The sequence below is a fragment of the Vombatus ursinus genome, unplaced genomic scaffold (genome assembly GCF_900497805.2).
Source record: "Vombatus ursinus unplaced genomic scaffold, bare-nosed wombat genome assembly UNPS02010284.1, whole genome shotgun sequence".
NCBI classification, from domain to species: Eukaryota; Metazoa; Chordata; class Mammalia; order Diprotodontia; family Vombatidae; genus Vombatus; species Vombatus ursinus.
Window position 1 is genome coordinate 784,026 of NW_020950062.1, and position 6,008 is coordinate 790,033.

Consider the following 6,008-nt stretch of genomic DNA (forward strand, 5'->3'; position numbering starts at 1 on the left):
TCTCTCCCTAACTACCTTGTGTTTAACTGTCATACATTTCATTTATATTTATTCTGTACTGATTTATCCTGAATCTATTTACGTACAGAGAGTGTTCCAAAAGTCTTAATGCACTTTTAAGCTTAAATATCTTAAGCTTTAATAGCTTAAATCTGCACTAAGATTTTTGGAACACCCTATGTGTACATATTCTCTTCCCCTCCTCCTTACCCCCTCCAAAAAACTACAAGTTCCTTAAGAGTAGGGATTAATTTTTGTCTTTGTTTCCCTGGCACCTAGCCCAGTGCCTGGCCCATAGTGGGTGCTTAAGGAACGCTAATATTTGTATATGATTTGTAGATGAATCCAATTTCCCTTACTAGGATATAAGCTTCTTGAGGGTAAGGATGAAGCTTTATTTATCACTGTTGTTATTTGTCCTTCATTCTCGAAGAGGACCATGACATCAGGAAGGTGATGCCATGACTTGCAAGTGAATTGAATTTAAGTGAGGGAAGGCTATGCAAAATCACCAGCCTCACTTTTCCTCCAGAGCCATCTGGGTCCAGTGGCAAGATACAGATCAGGACAACTGGAGATGGCCCTAACTTATCATTATGCTTTCCCCCAGAACACCAGAATCAGGGAAGCAGGAGGGGTCTTAGAGATTAGCCAGACTAAACTACCCAGATGAGAAAACAGACTCGGAGAGGTGATCTCGTTTATCAGAGGGGTAATCTCATTTATCCAAGGCCACACCTAGTGACTGGCAAAGTCAGGATTTGTACCCAGGTCATCCCATTACCAAATCCAGTGTTCTTTCCACTCCAGTGAGATGCCTCCCAGGACTCTAAACATAATGGGCACTTAATAAACAGGTGTAGAGGGACATGCTGAATTTGAGACGCTAGCACGACAACCAGATGGGGATATCCAGCAAGTCATCAGAAGTTTGGGAAAGACTGGTGGTGGAGATATAGATTTGGGATTCATCTGCAAAGATTAAACATCCATGGAAGTGAATGAAACCACCAAGGTAATGATATCAAAGAAAAGATCAAAGGCATATATAGGTTGTGGGCTTCTACTCCCAAATAACCTCGTATTTATGTTTTGTGTATATGTTATCTCCCACAGTAGAAGGTAGAAGCTCTTTGAGGACCGGGACTCATTTACTTTCTCTTTTTAGCCTGAGCACCTGGCATAGTACCAGGCACATAGTAGACACTTAATAAATGCTTATCAGGGGATGTGTGCATAATATGCTAGGCACTAGGAACACAAAAACAAAACAATGAAATGATCTCTGCCCTCAAGGAGCTTATCTTCTACTTGGGGGAATCAACATGAACACAAATAAATAAGAACAAAGCATATATGTCACTCACAGACCAGGGGCCCCTCTCCCCCAAGGGACTCCAGCTCTGGGCTCAAGTTGACTGGTATTCATCCCAGGGGCACCTGACCCCAAAGGTAGTGGATCATTGCCCCCACCTCAGAGTAACTCAAGGGAACTGTCTAGAAAGCTTAGTGATGTTTACTACAGGATCCACTATAAAAGTAGGTAACAGGGTCCCTTCTAGAAAAAGGTAACGAATCTCAAGGATGCCTACAAGGAATGCCAGGGGTGCCCAGTAATACCCCAGTATCTCAAAAAAAATGATATTTTGTGTCTTGTTTTTTGTTTGTATTTTTAGGTAAAGTTTGATAAATTTTTTAAAAAAGCTTAGCTGTTTCTACTTCTTTAGGTTGATGAATAAAAATAATGTTGGTTATGATTATTCAACAAAAGTTCAACCTTGAAAGAAAAGAAAAATTTCTTGGGTATACAACCAATAGAATGTATTGTCTATATCTACAAACTCAACATACATTATAAATATCAAGAATTGGACAGCCAACAATTTTTTCTGCTATAGAAAACACTTAAAACACAAAATAACTCAAAAGTGTGTATGAAAAATACAGACATAAAACTTCTCAACTAGCCATGTATACATATCATACTATCTTCAAAAAGTAAAGCCCCTTTGTGGGACTGCCAAATATACTTTGCATTCACTTTGGTGAACCTGCCAAGAAACTCATAAAGTCCAGACCTCCCGGCCAGCCAAGGCGTGGCTTGGACCTTATGTTGTTTAATATTTTTATATTAAAGTGAACACTGTGGAAGATTGATTCAGGATCCAAAAGAATCTTGACAGGCTAGAGTACTGGGCTGAACCTAATAGGATGAAATTCAAGAGGAATAAATGTAAAGTCTTGCACTTGGATATAAAAAATCAACTTCACAAGTATAAGATGGAAGAGGTGTAGACAGAAAACAAGTTGTAACGAAAACAACTTTTAGTTTTAGTGTACTGCCAGTCCAATATGAGTCAGCATGAGTGTGATGTGGCAACCAAAAAAGCTAATACAATCTTGGGCTGCATTAATACAGTCACAGCTTCCAGAAATAGGGAGGTAATAGTCTATTTCCACTGTACTTTCCCTTCAACAGACCTCACCTAGAATATGATATTTAGTTTGGGGCACCATGTTTTAAGAAGGACATTAATACAAAGAATTGGAAATTGAGGGGATGTCCATCAGTTGGAGAATGGCTGAAAAAGTTGTGGTACATCATTGTGATGGAATACTATTTTGTTGCAAGAAATGACCAAGGGGATATTTCAGAAAAATCTGGGAAGACATATGAACTGATACAAAGTGAAGTGAGCAGAACCCAAACATTGTACACAGTAACAGTAATATTGTAGTTTAATCAACTGTGAAAGACAGCTACTCTGATCAATACAATAATCCATAAAAAAGGAATTTTTAAAAGGGACATTAATAATCTGCAAAGTGTCCACAGGAGGGAAATTAGGATGGTGAAGGGCTTTGAGTCCATGACATAAGAAGGTAATGCTTAGCCTAGAGAAGAGAAGATTTGGGTGGGAAGGAGGTGGGAGGGGGAGAAGTAGGATAATTGTGTTGAAGTATTTGAAGGGATGTCATCTAGAAGAGGGATTATACTTGTTTTGTTTGGCCCCCCGCAGGCAGAAAGAAGAGCAATGGGTGGAAATTAGTAAGAACCAAATATAGGCTTGATATCAGTTAAAATTTTCTATCAATGAGAGCTGTCCAAAAGTGGAATAGGTTATTTGAAGAGGTGGTGGGTTTTCCTTCCTTAGAGGTCTTCAAGCAAAGGCTGAATGTCTACTTTTGAGGCATGTTGTAGTGGGGGTTCCTTTTCATTAGAGCTGGATTGTTAGACTAGACTAGACTTCCAATTCTTAAATTCTGTGACTCTGTGAAATCTACTGGTGGTGTTTCTTCCCCCCTATGAAGAGTGGTGCTGTTGCAGAAATCACTCCCAATGGCCAAGTGGGACTCCAGAATTCTTGAAATTTTCAACCCATGGGGTCACTGCTAAGGGTGGCAAAGTAGAGTTTTCAGGATAGTTGGTCTCTGGTCACAAATTGTGCCCAAGGAAGAGAAGGGGGCCAGGGATCCAGGATCACCTAGGCTAGTACATCTTCCCGCTGCCATTTATGTATAGCAGTTACTGTACCTGGGGGAGAAGATGGGAAGGTTAAATGTCCAATGGAGAGAAAGAGCCAGATGTATACCAGAAGAGAGAGAACCCTCAGAAACTCTTACAAACAACAGAGGGGGTAACTCTTCTAGTATCAGTGGCCAACCACATGTAACACAATACTGCAGTCACAGGAACCCCCAATAGAGTTGCTGTGTCATCTCAGCAAGGAGCCCAAAGTATATGTCCAGCTTCATAGAGGGTTCCCAGATCAACCCCATTATGTATACAAAGCGATTTCAAGAAATAAAGAACACTAATGTAACACCATCTCTGGGCTCAAGTCTCCTTATTGCTCTCAGTTCTCACTGGCACTAATATGTATGTATGTGTGTATATGTATATATATGTGTGTGTGTATGTATGTATGTATGTATGTATGTATGTAGTTCATGAGCCCCCATTGGTGTGTTCCCCATTACTAATTAGTCAGCTAGACCATATTAACTTTTAGAAAAGAGATTTACTGAGAAAGTATGGCATGAAAAATTGATTTTTTTCTTTTTGCCAGGCAATGGGGCTAAGTGACTTGCCCAAGGTCACACAGCTAGTTGTGTCAAATGTCTAAGGTTGGATTTGAACTCAGGTCCTCCTGACTGCAGGGCTGGTGCTCTCTCCACCATGCCACCAAGCTGCCCCCAGCAATTGATACAAAATATTCCCCCCAATGTGGAGTATTAGTGGTGGTGTATTCTTCTTTTGAACCCACAAGGTCCCTGGGGAGACTGGGTTCAAACTCAAAATATAATAGTAGTGAGGAACATATGTAGAGAATACATGTGGCAAAGGGGTGCTTCCTGACTTCTGGCCCTGGAGGTCCTTTTCTCCCTTCATGGAGTCTTCATGAAATTCCATAAGGAGAGTGGCATTCATGATAGATATTGCTCTGCTGCTCAGGTGGCCTGGCTTTCCACAGGACACAGCATCTCCACTGGATGGGAGACTCAACTGGGCTTGCTCCTTGTAGGGTCTAACATCTCTGCTAGATGGGTTAATCTGCTGCTGGGCTAGGCTGCTACATTGGCTCTTCACCAGGCTTAGATGCTGCTATGTTAGACCACTTAGCTGATGACTGCCATTTTCCCAGACCTTATTGTGCTCACAAGATCACTGTCAGGGCATGTCCATCTCAAGATAGCTGCTCAGTCACCTCCTGGATCCTGTGGCTACTTGTTACCACCTCTGGTCGCCAGTGGAACCCTTTATGGGATCTCTGTATCTCCTGAACTCAGTAGTTTGCATCTGTACATGGAAGAAGAAGAAAAAAAAAGGAGGAAGGAGAAGTCATGTCCTCGAGTCTTGTGGCAAAGTAGGAGGAAGGGCACCCTCCATCTGACCTTCCATACAGCTGAACAGTCTTGCTTTTTCACTGCTTCAAAGGAGAGTGAGATGAGTAAATCACCTCTTTTCTATGTTTAGTTTCTTACCAACAACTCCTGAGTCATCAGTTCTTTCAGCTCCACAGCCAGTTAGAAAACTTTTCATCATCACATCTCATCACACATCACATTGCCTGACTCACCATGGATGGAAACTGGCTCCCCCCAAGTTTCCACATGAATGCTTGAACTGAAATCAGGTGGGGAATATCTGTACTTACTTGACAGTTTACTCCACATTACAGTAATAGCTGAGGAGATAGGAAGTGAAACCTATTGATGGAAAACAGGGATTCGGAGAAGCAGGGAGGAGGAGGAAAAAAGGCTGGTGCCCTCATTAGCAATACTGGCAGCACCAGCTGTTTTCTTACTCCGCAAATCAACTGCTCTACCATCCTGATTTTGGTAACGCTGACTACTCCAGACGTCAGGGAGATAATAAAAGCCGCAAAGACGGAATGGCCAGCAACCCCAGCAAATCTGGGACTCAGGACGACTAGGAAATGTGGAAAACTGTACGTGGTGGAGTTGTCTGTGACTGCTATGGTGCTTTCCGTGTAATTACATTAAACCTTTTCTTTCATCTCCTATTTTAATCTCCCTGAACTGTGAAATGAATTACCTGAACCTTAGGGTTTCACAATCCCTTGAGAGACACTTCTGAAGGTATTGCAGAACTGCAGTAAGTCTGAAAAAAACAGTGCCATAGCTTAATATTCTGTGCAAGTTCCCAGGGATTCAGGAGTTGTAGGGTGGGGAAGTCTCCAGGGCAAAATGTCAGGAGAGAGGGTGGAATGCCAGGAGCTAATATGTGAGGGGAGTGTTCCCTCTAGGCTGGTGGCAGGTAATCACAACACTCTTTCCTACTGCTCCCCACCTCTCACTCCTCATTGACCCCCACACATGCCCTAATTACTCCTGCTTTAATGTCTGTTCAAGCCATTTTCTGCACCTAGTATGGATTTTCTGGATCCAATTCCTTTCCAAATATCTAAAGCTTTCCTTTCAGAGTAGATGACATTTACACACACACACACACACACACACACACACACACACACACACACACA